The sequence below is a fragment of the Sceloporus occidentalis genome, unplaced genomic scaffold (assembly GCF_023333645.1).
Source record: "Sceloporus occidentalis isolate IW3139 unplaced genomic scaffold, rSceOcc1.0.p SCAF_5, whole genome shotgun sequence".
In the NCBI taxonomy this organism is placed as follows: Eukaryota; Metazoa; Chordata; class Lepidosauria; order Squamata; family Phrynosomatidae; genus Sceloporus; species Sceloporus occidentalis.
The window spans coordinates 187847679-187861523 of NW_028316985.1; the positions used below are offsets into that span (position 1 = coordinate 187847679).

At 47.8% G+C, this 13845-nt stretch overlaps 1 protein-coding gene across 1 annotated transcript in view; it reads right to left on the reverse strand.

The window, feature by feature from the left end:
* The window catches only part of EXOC6B (exocyst complex component 6B), a 249521-nt gene extending 238700 nt beyond the window's left edge, over window positions 1-10821 (reverse strand). Inside the window, exon 1 of the mRNA XM_089526458.1 lies at window positions 10722-10821. The gene's annotated coding sequence lies outside the window, so the exon portion shown is untranslated. The remainder of the gene's footprint in view (window positions 1-10721) is intronic.
* Window positions 10822-13845: the final 3024 nt, after the last annotated feature.

Sequence of the window (13845 nt, forward strand, 5' to 3'; positions counted from 1 at the left end):
AAGGGAGATGCAAGCCAGATGCTCTTCTAAATGACTGATTTAGCTTAATGTGTTTAGGAGAAGAATTAAATGTTTACAAAGTGGGTAAGCAAAAGGAGAGGATGCCTCTGCACCCGAGGTCCATCAATCAGCCTCTGAAGAGCCTGTCTTCCTGCAAGAGTCCCTGATTTCAGCCAAGGGAGCCCAGATGGTCTCTTCTTGTCTCTCAAGGATGAAAGGGGCTTCCCTGCTGTGGCTTGGGGGAAGGTGAGGAGTGGGGGAAAGATGCAAGAAAGGAGAGGAAGGATGCTGGGGACCACAACTAAGGCCTCAGGAGCCGCCTCCAGATGGAAGAGGTTGCTTGCCCTCCTGCTTTGAATCACTGAGACTGTATGACTTGGTGCAAGAGTTTTGTTGAAAGATCCTATGCTAGGAATATTGGGGAACATTTGGGAAAGGCAGGACTCCTGTTCAGAAAGTCACATTTTTATTGCTGTCGTGTGCCTTCAAGTCATTTCTGACTTATGGCAGCCTTCTTTTTTTCTTTCCTAATTGTCCAGCTCTCACATCCATGCATGGCAATAGGGAATACAATGGCTTGTATGGTTCCGACTCAGTTGTGTATCTTTGCTAGTTCTTTCACAGCCACCATCCCCATTCTTAATCTTCTTCTCATTTCCTGGCTGCAGACCCCATTTCTATCCATGTTTGATCCCAGGTATGGAAATTCTTTTACTATTTCTATTTCTTCCTTGTCCAGGTTGAACTTGTGAAGATCCTCGGTGGTCATTCTTTTGGTTTTCTTTATGCTCAACAATAGGCCTGCCTTTGCACTTTCTTCTTTGACCTTCCTTAGTAGGTGTTCCAAGTCTGTGATGTTCTCAGCTAGTAGTATGGTGTCTTCTGCGTATCTCAGGTGGTTGATATTCCTTCCTTCTATTTTCACTCCTCCTTCTTCAGTGTCCAAGCCTGCTGTTTTTATCATATGTTCTGCATAAAAGTTGAACAGATGTAGGGTGAAAGGATGCAGCCTTGTCTGACCGCTTTGCCAAATGGGAACCATGCTGATTCTCTGTCTTCTATTCTGACAATGGCCTCTTGTCCTGAGTTCAGATTCCTCATCAGGACTATCAGATGTGTTGGTGCTCCTATGTCTTTAAGAGCATTCCATAGCCTTTCATGATCTACGCAGTTAAAGGCTGGATACATCATGAGAAGGAAGGACTCATTGGAAAAGACAATAATGCTGGTAAAAGTGGAGGGAAGGAGGAAGACCCCATGCCAGATGGATGGACTCTATTATGAGGTCACAGTGGGTTTATGGGGTTGCAGGAATTAAGCAGAGCAGGGGAGGACAGAGGGGGGTCTTGGAGATGTCTCATCCATAGGGTCGCCATGGGTCAAGATCGACTTGAGGGCAGTCAACAACAAAGGCAAACCTATCATGGGGTTTTCTTGGCAAGATTTGTTCAGAGGAGGTTTCCCGTTGCCATCCTCTCAGACTGTGTGACTTGCCCAGGGTCACCCAGTGGTTTTCTGTGGCCACAGGGATTTGAACCCTGGTCCCGAGAGAGAGCCAGTCTGGCATAGTGGTTTAAGAGTTGGACTATGACTCTGGAAACCAGGGTTCAATTCCCATGGTTGCCTTGGGCAAGTCACACTCTCTCAGCCTCAGGGGAAGGCAAGGGCAAACTTCCTCTGAACAATCTTGCCAAGGAAACCCCATGATAAGTTCGCCTTTGGGTCACAGTAAGTTGGAAAAGACTTGAAGGCACACAACAACAACAACAACAACAGGTGACATATGGAGGGGAGGCAGGCAGAAGAATCCCATTTGTAGTTGAGAAGATGCAGAAGGCCTCGAATTCAGTGCCAGTGGCATGTAGAGCTTGGGCAAGGGAATCAATTGTGGGAAGGGGTGATGAAGCTGGGAGTCTGGAGAAACCCCATTTGTTTCTTGCAGCAATACTTTCCCCCAGCATCAGATCACCGAATTATAGAATCCTAGAGTTGGAAGAGGCCCCAAGGGCCATCCAGTCCAACTTCCTTCTGCCATGCAGGAACTCATAATCAAAGCATCCCCAAGAGATGGCCATCCAGCCAGTCCTCCAAGGAAGGAGACTCCATCACACTCCAAGGGAGTGTCTTCCACTGTCGGACTGCTGTTACTGTCAGGAAGTTCCTCCTAGTGTTGAGCTGGAATCTCTTTTCCTAGAGCTTGCATCCATTACTCTTATGTCCTATTCTCTGGAGGCATATTCCAGACTTTGTGTAGTCAAACATATTATATGAAGCCCAGAGGAGGCAAGATGTGTTAAGCCCAGGAGAGAGGGGCTCAAAGATTCAAGCAGAAACGGAACTGAGCTCTCCATCCACCCCACGGAAACAGAAGGCCAAACAGCCCAAAAAGGACACAATTGCTAAGACAGGAGCACAAATGAAAGTGCTGTCGTACCATAATAACTGCCTGTGGCACAATAAACCAGGCAACTGTGATGACATTTTGCAAACTAGGAATCATTCTCCACCTGGATTCATCATTATGATCTCTTCGGACTCACACTGCAGCCTTTTTTAACAAAATAAACCAGTCTCAGATTCACAGCTAGGAACATTGGCCCCAAAAGGAGAGAGGGAAAACATGGTTTAGAGGTGGAAAAACAGGAACCTCCCAGAAAAGCATCAGCAGAAATGAAGGCACTGCTCAACAGAAAGCGTTTTTAAAAAATTCTCAACACGAAGTTGGCTCCACAAGGTGTTTTTCTGCGAAAAGAAGGTGTTTGTTCCACTGACTGAGCATCTGTTTTGCACCTCCTAGGAGGGCAGGATTCAAGGAAAGTGACATTAAATCTAGAAAGCCCTTCTGCTACTTGCTCAACAGAACCGCTATCAACTTCAGTTGCAGCACAAGGAGTACACAAACTCTTAAACAAGCACAACTAGCAACTGCAAAAACACACCTGCAACTATTTCCTCCTCCCACCTGCAGATCTAGCCTGGTTTGTTTGAGAGATAAAAAAGCCAAAGCACTTCCGCAGCCTTTCTCATACCTGAGGGATTTTGGCAACAAAGCAGAGATGTCATACCAAGAGGAAGGTGTGTCCAGGTGAGCAACCTGCCCAACGACCAGAGCCACAAAGAGGAACATGAGGATGCAGGTTGTGAGCTTTGGTGTGCTTGCTTTCAAGTTTAGCTACAGAAGATCAGATGGCAATGCTATAGGGGACACCTGACTTAACAAGACTGCGTGTGAAAAGGATGTATGAGTCCTAATAGACCACAAGTTGAACATTAGTCAACAGTGTGATGTGGCCAATGTGATTCTATGCTGCATCAATAGGGGTACAGTGACTAGATTGAGGGAAGTCATAGTGCCACTCTATGGGTCAGGCCTTACCTGGAATAATCCTGTGTCCAGTTCTGGACATCACAATTCAAAAAGGATATTGACAAGCTGGAGCATGTCCAAAGAAAGATGACCAAAATGGTGAGGGGTCTGAAAACCATGCCTTATGAGGAGAGATTTGGAGAGCAGAGAGTGTTTAGCCTGGAGAAATGAAGGTAAGAGGTGATATGATAGCCATGCTTAAATATTTGAAGGGATGTCATATGAAAAAAGGAGTAAGCTTTTTTCCTACTGCTCCAGAGAATAGGACACAGAGCAATGGATGCAAGCTACAGGAAAAGAGATTCCAGCTCAGCATTAGGAAGAACTTCCTGACAGTAATATTTGAAGGGGTTTCATATTGAGGATGTTTAACCTGGAGAAGAGAAGGTTAAGAGGTGATATGATAGCCCTGTTTAAATATTTGAAGGGATGTCATATTGATGAGGGAGCATGCTTGTTTTCTGCTGCTCCAGAGAATAGGACCCAATGGAGCAATGGATGCAAGCCGCAGGAAAAGAGATTCTAGCTCAACATTATAGGGAGGATGGGATGGGGGTGAAGGGTTTTGTTGTTTATTGTACTTGTACTTTTAAACTCTGTTGTTATCCACTTCGATTCCCCAAAAGGGAAGAGGCAGGATCATAGAATCATAGAGTTGGAAGAGACCCCAAGGGACCTGATCCAGTCCAACCCCATTCTGCCATGCAGGAAATCACAATCAAAGCATCCCCGACAGATGGCCATCTAGCCTCTGCTTAAAGACCTCTAAGGAAGGAGACTCCACTACACTCCAAGGAAGGAGTGTGTTCCACTGTCCAACAGCCCTTACTGTTCATTATATTATATTATATTTATAATATAATATTATTATTATTATTATTATTATTATTATTACATTAGGAGGAACTTATTGACAGTAAGAGCTGTTCAACTGTGGAACACACTCATTCTTCGGAGAATGGTCTCCTTCTTCGGAGGTTTTTAAACAGAGGCCAATAAAGGTATCACTGGTCATGCTCTCTCAGCTTCAGAGGAAGGCAAAGGCTCTATTTCTCCAAATAAATCTTGCCAAGAAAACCCTAGCAGAGGTTTGTCATAAGTAGGAGTGGATTTAAAAGGCGCATTAGAACAACCATTCGCCGCCCTCAAGGAGGAATGGCGGGATCTTCCTTGTCACAGACTCAAACATAAACCAAATGCTAAGAACTTCCGCAGAAACTCTTTTGCTGCCAACCAGCCTCAGGAGGAAAGCAGAGAAAGTAAGCGAACCAGCTGGAACATCTGCAGTTTGTTTCTTCTGGCTGGAAAGGGATGGCCTAATTTCCAATACACACAGACAGACACCCCTTTGAGATCTACTGGGTCAGAACCTGCATCTCCTTCAGCTAATGAAGCAGCTTCCCCCAAAGCAGTGCTTCTCAATTATTTTCTGTCATGCCCCCCCTAGGAAGAAGAAAACATTTCGCGCCCCCCGCACGAGTGTAAATAGTATCATGTGTCTATAAAATTGTTATAAGTACACCTCTGCATAACAGAGCCTCGCGCCTCCCCTGGGGGGGCCCGTCCCACTATTTGAGAAAGGCTGCCCCAAAGGAAGGACACACAGCGAGGGATCCCAAGCAGAATGGCCCCGACTGGATTCAAGGGGACCAGAACCCTTCCAGCCCCACAGACAGCATTAGGAAGGCAAGCCTTTTGGTAATCCGGAGGAGTCACTCTTCCCACACCGAGTGACTCAGCCTGAGTGAGTTTAGGGGATTTTCTGGGGACGTCACGGCTGCTCTCTGCCTGCATTATCCAAGGCTGCCCATTTTCTTGGGATGGGCTGTAAGTCTCTTGACAAAACTGCTGCCGCTGCTGCTGCTGCTATTAGGAGATGCGGTGCTGAGATCCTTCAGGATGCTTTCCCCAGTCAGACAGCATTTAAGGCTCAAGGCCTGAAGTCCAAGTCTCTCTGCTGCTGCGGGTCCGAAACAAGAGTCAGATCAGGAGGCTTTAAAAATGGCTTCTGTGGCTGATAAAACAAAACTAAAGAACAGGTTTCTCCAGGTTGCCTGACAGATGGCACTTTGAGTGTTTTGCCTTGCAGCTTATTAACCAGGCCATCTGAGCCAGCAAAGTTCAGGGTTTGTTGCTGTTCTTTTTTCCCCTCCCAACATTTAATTGAATTAACAGAGGGTACAAAGCAACAAAATAATACAAGCAATCATAATGCAAGGAAGTCATGCCTGGGTATGTGCAAACACTCTATCTCAGGTTTCATCACTGCCTTTGTCCAGCCAAGAGGATGTTGAAAAGGAAACACTAGGGATCTAGTACTACCTGCAGTTCCACAAAATGCAGGTTAACCGACAGTAGCTAAAAAGACAGTAGCTAAAAAGACTCAGGACAAGAGGCTACTATCAGAACAGAACATGGAGAAACAGAATAGTTCCCAATTGGCAAAGGGGTCAGACAAGGCAGCATCCTTTCACCCTATATCTATTCAGCTTATACGCAGAATATACTATAGGAAAAGCAGGCTTGGACACAGAAGAAAGAAGAGTGAAAATAGGAGGAAGGATATCAATAATCTAAGATATGCAGATAACACCATAATACTAGCAGAAAACCTCAAAGACCTGGAACAACTACGAAGGAAGACCAAGGAAGAAAGTGCAAAGGCAGGTTTACTGCTGGACATAAAGAAAGCAAAGATAAATGACCACCGAGGACCTTCACAAGTTCAACCTGGACAATGAAGAAATAGAAATAGTCTAAGAATTTTCATCCCTGGGATCAAACATTGCTAGAAATGGAGACTGCAGCCAGGAAACCAGAAGAACATTAGGAATGGGAAGGACCGTTGTGAAATAACTAAAGAAGATCCTAGAATGCAAAGATATACAACTGAGGACAAAAGTCAGAATCATACAAGCCATTGTATTCCCTGTTACTACTGATGGATGTGAGAGCTGGACAATTACGAAGAGGGATAGGAAGAAAATCTATGCATATGAGATGATGTGGGTCTGGAGAAGAGTGCTGAGGATCCCATGGACAGCAGCCAAAAGGACCAACAAATGGGACCTGGAGCAGATCAAGCTGAAAACCTCCCTAGAAGCCAAGATGACAAAACTCATGTTGCCTTTTTTGTTGTTAACTGCCCTTGAGTCGATCTGGACCCATGGCGACCCTATGGTTGCCATACTTTGGACACAACATGAGAAGGCATGAACCGTTGGAAAAGACAATAATGTTAGGAAAGGTGGAGGAAGTAGAAAGAGAGGAATGCCACAAGCAAGATGGAAGATGGACTCTATTAAAGAGACCAAGAGTATGAGTGTGTAGGACCTGAGCGGAGGACAGAGGGTCTTGGAGAGGTCTCATCCATAGGGTCGCATTGGGTCCAGATCGACTCAAGGGCAGTTAACAACAAAAAAGGCAGGATTTTCTCCTATCAAGAGAGTAATCACCTCTCTAGTTCCAGTCCAGTATTCCCATTTACAGACAAAGAACTGAGACAAAGTGGTGACGGCTATGTAAGACAACCGAGGAAGATAGCGCACATCTCTCTCCTACTTTCTCTAGCCCAGGCATCACATGCATCGGAGTAGGCTCAATTCTACGAAAGCTCATGCTGCCAACTTTTCTCTTTTGGTTAGTCTCAAAGGTGCTAGGAGAACCCTTTGCATACAAAATTCCTCCTACACAGCTGAGCCTAAAACAAACTTTGTTTGTTCTCTCAGGTCTTTTAAAGCTTCAGTCTGGTGAATTTTTGGTTACGCTCTCCATCACCCACTCAGGGAGAATGTGTTACTGACAACATGGAAAGGGGCTTTTCCCACTGCAGCACATCCAACATCACCATCAGTGAAAAACAACACTGAAGAGGACAATCTTCACCGCTCACCTAAATACCTGTACAGGTGGAGCAAGGAGGAAGTCGAAAGGAAGTGAATCCCAAATCATTATCCATGGGCATAACTACCAGATTTTGCAAAATAAGCCAGTAGCAGCCATTGGCTTCCTAGCTATATTTTTACCTGCATTATGAAGCAGGGACAGAGGTGACAGCTGCACTCAGTGCAAGGAGAGGAAGGCCTGGAAAACATTCAGATGAAACAAGAGCAGAAGCAGGAGATGGTACCATAAGTTGGACATAACTGGTTCCATGGACTCTAGGCCATGTGAGGGCTCGCAAAAGGCTTGCTTCACAGAACCGCTCCAAGATCTCCCTTCCAAGAGACCCTTCAGTCCACAGCAAAGAGCTGTGCATTATTATTTGAAAGGTATGCCTGACAGTCATCAAGTCAGAGAACTCCCTGCAGTTCTCAAAGAACAGGAACACATGCTATAAATATTCTGGAAGGAGCTGTGAACTGGTGATAAGACTGAAGTAGGGAGCACTTAAAAATAAACAAATGCACAATGCTGTGTCACATGATAGCGCTTCTAAAAAGGACTATGAGCATGTGCTGGAGATGTAAGGCCCCAGTTGCATGAGCCCTAATGCCACGACGGATGGAGAAGTGAAGTCAGTCCCAGCAGGCCTACATTCCAATAAAAGCCTGGACCATTGCTCTTCCTCTTCACCAGGCTCCCTGTTGTATGTTATCTCCGTAGTCCTTCCAGCAGCCATGTAATTTAGGGCCCAGATCATTACCCCAAAAGGGAGGCAGGAAGGGGAAATGCCTAAGCATTCATAGAGGAGATGCATGAGCTCACAGACTGTGCTCTTTGCTACACTGTGCCAACTCCTTACCATTGCACAGATAATGGCAAAAGAATTAAGAAAAGGTTTTGCATCAACAGACAATCTGGAAATACAACATTGATCCAAATGCCATTTTTGGTGCTATAAAATAGGAAGCAGTGTCCCACTTCTCTTGCGGGACGACGTGACCGAAAATTAAAGCATGGCTCTCCTCTGAGCCTCACAGCATCAAAGACAACACTGCTCCCTTGTTCCTGATAAGATCATCCCTTGGAATGGATGCACTAGGCAACTAGCAGGATCCTCGGAGAAACAGAGGCAGCCTGGTACTGCCGGGGCTTCTGCAAAAAGAACCGAGCAAGCATAAGAAACATTTGGGGAAGGGAACCCCCTGGGACCCTGGCAGCAAAAGGAAGCTGGGGTACTAGGCAGAATTCCTGGCTGTGTCAATGGAGGAGTCACAGAGAAGGCGAGGGAAATGAAAAGGTAACACTCAGTGCAAGGAAGGGAGCTGTCTGGCATGCAGAGGTTTCAACCACTTGCTCTACTGGATCAAAGAGCAGTCACTGTCAGCTTCCTAGGTTAATCCCACTTGTCCCTATAAGGCTCCCCACACACCTTGCAAAGCCCCTGGAACCTGGAAATGGCAATACTGCACCCAAATGGCAATACTGCACCCAAAAACCAGTTGCAAAGAATTTCAATTTTCTTAGATAGCTGTAAGTGCTTTACAGGTTGTGGTCCTTGAACAAGGATATGACAAAGGCAGCCTAGAAAGAGAAACTGCTGAACTGAATTATATGCGTGAATAATCATGACAATGGCTTAATGCCATACTAGGTATGTTAATGTATTGGACAACCCCACTCATAAGGTATGGTTTCCAGACCCTTCACCATTTTGGTAGCCCTCATCTGGACACGTTCCGACTTCTCAACATCCATTTTGGATTGTGGGGCCCAGAACTGGACACAGGACTATTGCAGGTGAGGCCTGACCAAACCAGAGCAGAGCGGCACTATTACTTCCCCGGATCTAGATCAGTGGTCCCCAAAGCTGTGCTCTTTAAGGGATTTTGGACTTTAGCTCCCAGAATCCCAGACTATTGGCCAAGATGGCTGAGGCTTCTGGGAGCTGAAGTCCAAAATCTCTTAAAGGGCAGAGTTTGGGGACCACACTTCTACCGAAGAGAACTGGCTCATTTGAAATGCGATGCTGGAGGAGAGTTGCACGGTCCAATGAAGTGACCAACGCATGGGTCCAAGAGCAAAGCAAGTCTAAGCAGACACTAGAAACCCAAATGACTCAACGGAGGGAGGGAGGGAGGCCGTTGTACTTTGTGCCTTGAAACAACATGACTCACTGGAGTAGACTCACAGCAGAGGGAAGAGTGAAAGGGAGCAGGAATGGAAAGAGAGACAGGGGAGGCCACAGCCGCTGCAATGGGTTTGCAAGGCCAAAGGTGGGCCCTAGCAGGTCCTTCTCCTATGACCCTGTTCCCAACTGGTTGCCCCATTGGGAAGCCCCACAGGCAGCCACAGCCTCCCTCCCATAGTCAGCCCTGAAACCGGGAAAGGCTGCCACCTTCAGTGATGGATGGAATACAGATCCCCCCAAGGCAGCCACTGATAGGTTGTTTTCCCTTCAAAGATGGTCCAGTCCCCTTCGGAGGCCATCCAAGGCAGCAACCTCCATGACGCCTGCCTTGTGGCAGTCAGTTCCATGGTTCAGCTCCCTCATGAAAGAAAAGGCCCTCAAGGAACAAAGGAAGGGTATAATTCTGTCAAGCAAAGGTTCCAGAGACAAACTGACCAGACCAGGAAAGAAAAGAGTGCTTTCTCCTCCGTCTGGCTTTTAGGAAAGCCAGCCAAGGGCTCCTGCAAACCGTCCTCCCAATACACCGCTTTAGCTCCCGCAGTCGGTGGTCACTCTAGTGTCCACTTGCCCCCCTCTTTGACAGGGCTATCTATCTGCAGGGCTTGCCTGGATTTGCCCAGGAGTTAGAAGGGCCCTCCAAGGGCCATCCAGCCCAGCCCCCTTCTTCTTCTTCTTCCTCTGCCATGGTCCTATGCTGGCTGCCCTCCGTGTCCTGAAGGTGTGAAGTGGCAAAAGCAGCTCGGCCCAGAGAGAGGGCCAGCGTCCAGCGCTGAAGAGAAGCCCAGAAACGGCAGAGTGCAGAGGCACAGCCCAGTCTGCAGCCCTTGGCACCCGGGCATCGGCCAGCCTGAAATCCCTCCTCCCCAAGTCCTTGGAGGCTTTGCTCTTCCCGTTGCCTTCCGCCCGAGCTGCTCTGGGTTTCAGAGCCTGACAGACAGAGCTATTTGCAAAGGACCGGCTCCTGGGCTTCCCCCGTCGGCGACCATAGAAAGACTGCATGCTCCCTTAAAGGGGCCTTGAACCCAACCTCCCGGAGTCCCCAAGGGCCAGGCAATAGAGAAGGGAGGCGCCCCCCAGGACCCTCGAGGCAGAAGAGACTCCCAGGGCCCCAGCCCAGCCCCCTTCTTCCTCTTCCTCTTCTTCTGCCCCGCAGGGAGACACAGAACCTTAGGGGCGGAAGGCTTCCCTCTCAGGAGCCTGGCACAGGGCGGCGCCATGACAGTTGGAGCGGCCTCGAAGCGCTTTCGACCCGGGCCTGTTGCCATGGCGACGGGGCCTGACCTGAGGGTGGGGCCGAGGCAGGCCGTGTCGGTGCTGTCCACTTCCCTCAGGATCCGCTCGTGTTCGGACGCCGTCTCCAGGCTCGCCGACGCCGCCGCCGACGCCGCCATCAGGAGCCCTTCCACTAGGCCGCGCCCCGTTGCCCTGGCAACCGCAGCCGCCACGCCCCCTCCGCCCAGCCAACGCCGCAGCCGCCGCCATTGCCGCAAGGCCTGACGGGAAGCGGAGTCCGGAGGAGGACTCTCGTGTTACTCTAAGCCTCGCCAATGGGCTTCTGGTGACCACCGGAAGTCCGCCCGCTTTCGGCCGCTCTAGGCCCCTGCGTCTCTATGGCATTATTTAATTTTTTATTGTTTTATTTATTTATTTGCTTGTTTTATTTATTTATTTATCTCTCGCCTTGTGAGGGACAGAGGGAATCCCCTGGACAATGGGCTTCCGGTTGCAGCCGGAAGTCCGCCCGCTTTCAGGCACTCTAGGCCTCGGCGTCTCTATGGCTTTTTTGCATATATGCCGCCTTTCTCCCCGGAGGGAGGGAGGGACCCGCGGCGGCTCACAGATAAAGCCTTAACAATTACTGTAAAATCCAAACAATTAAAATGCCTACATATAAAATCACATAAAATATAATGTTAAACAAAAGTCTAATTTGAAGTTTTTGGTCCTCCATGAATTTCTCAGAGGGCTTTCTTAGGCCCAACACAGGCCTGTTACAGACAGGCCAAAATAAAGCTGCTTCGAGTCACTTTGGAGGTATGGTATTTCAATGATGCATGCGTCCTAAGAGTCCAAAAGCTGCACCAAAGCCACACTCCAGTTCTAAGGACTGGAGTGCAGCTTTGGTGCGGCTGTTGGACTCTTAGGACTCATGCATCATTGAAATACCATACCTCCAAAGTGACTCGAAGCAGCTTTATTTTGGCCTGTCTGTAACAAGCCACACACTGCATAAATAATCCAGTTCGAGAACGCTTTAACTGACCCTGGTTCAATTCTGAGGAATCCTGGGAAGCGTAGTTTTATTGGGAATTGAGCTTTCTCTGTCAGAGGGCTCTGGTGCCGCAGTAAACTACAATCCACATTGCTTCCTTAGGCCAGAAACCCTCCTCAGAGGTGGCTTTTGCAGCTCCTTCCTCAGAAATACAGCCAGTGGTCTCCCATCCAAGGACTAACCACAGCTGGCCCTGCTTAGCTTCCATGATCAGATGGAGTCTGATACTGTCAGGGCATATGTGTGTATGGGCCTTCAGTTTCACCTTCAATTTATGGCGACCCTATTAAATTAATAGGCTCTTCTTAGACTAGGAACCCTCCTCAGAGGAGGTTTTGCCAGTCCCTGCCTCTGAAGTACAGCCAGCGGTCTCCCATCTAAGGCCTAACCAGGGCTGGCCCTGCTTGGCTTCCAAGACCAGATGGGATTTGATGCCTTTAGTAGGATAGACAAGTGTCTTTGCCTTCAGGTCAAGTGTTGATTTATGGCAACCCCATGAATCTCTTAGTCCAGGAAGAACCAGAGGTGGTTTTGCCGCTCCTTTTCTCTGAGACAGAGCCTCCAGCACCTGGGATTCCTTGGGAGTCTCCCATCCAAATACTAACCAAGGCTGACCTTTCTTAGCTTCCAAGTCACCTGTTGACTTATAGGGCCCCATAGTTTCATAGAGTTTTCTTAGGCCAGGAATCCTCAGAGGTGGTTTTGCCAGCTCCTTCCTCTGAAACAGAGCCTACATTCATTGGTGGTCTCTCATCCAAGTCCTAACCAGAGTTCACCCTGCTTAGCTTCCAGGATCAGACAGGATCAGGTGCCTTGAAGGTATTTAAGCCTGCCCTAAATAGGGTTTTCCTAGGCTAGGAATCCTTAAGAGGTGGTTTTGCCAGTTCCTTCCTCTGAAATAACACCTCCAGTGCCTAGTATTTGCTGGTGGTCTCCCATCCACGTTCTAGGCTGTGCTGACCCTGCTTAACTTCCAAGATCAGACGGGAATCTAGTGCCCAGTGATTCCCAAACTCTGGTTTTGTGTTTTCGACTTCGACTCCCAGAATCCTTGACCAATGCCCAAGATGGCTGAAACTGGACGACCAAAGTTTGGGAACCACTGTTTTTCGCGTATTAAGCCTATACTGTCTATGTGCCTTCAAGGCGCGTGTTGATTTATGGGGACCCTATGAATCTAACAGGGTTTTCTTAGGAAAGGAATCATCAGAGGTGTTTCCATCCTCTCTGCAATAGAGCCTCCAGCTCCTGGTATATGTTGCTGGTCTCCCAGCCAAGGATTAACCAGGGCTGACCCTGCTTAGTTTCCAAGATCAGACTGGGATCTAGTACTTTTAAGAGTATATTTAGGTTGCTGCAGCACTTCAAGGTTGGTTTGGTTCTGAGCGTGTGTCCTGGTCAGTGACCAAGAGATGGCAGGATTAAGCAACTCTTTGCACCAAACATTTCTTTGGTGTCCTTCCAACCAAGTCCTCCTTTCCAACTTACGTCAACCTTCCATTCCAGAGAATGGCAGAAATCATCTAAATCAATAAGACAATCAGGCATGTAGAAGAGCAAGCCCCAATAAAGTAATCAAGCATGGAGAAGGACAAGCCCCGCCGAGAAAGATTCGCCATGACACCAAATTAGGAGGAGCAGCTAATACCCCGGAGAACGGGATCAAAATTCAAAATGACTTTAAACAGATTTGAAAAGTGGGCAAATTCAACGGGGAGAAATGTAAGGTTCTGCAATAAGGGCGGGAAAATGAAATGCACAGATATAGGATAAGGGACACTTGGCTGAATGAAACTACGTGTGAAAGGGATCTGGGAGTCCAAGTAGACCACAAGTTGAACATGAGTCAACAGTGCAATGCAGCAGCTAAAAAGGCCAATATGATTTTAGGCTGCATCAATAGAAGTATAGTGTCTAGATAAGGGAAGTCATAGAACTTTATCACACCCGTTTTTTTCACTGTTACGGGTATGGGAAGTGGATGTTCGTGTGCACACATGACCAGTCAAAAACTAATTTTATCACATGCCAAGGCATCCACCAAAAGGCCCCGCTCCGTCCCCGGTGCCAAGCCATCCCCCGTTCAGTGCTGAGGGGCACCAGGGGACAAAACGGGGCCTTTGGGAGGAGGCT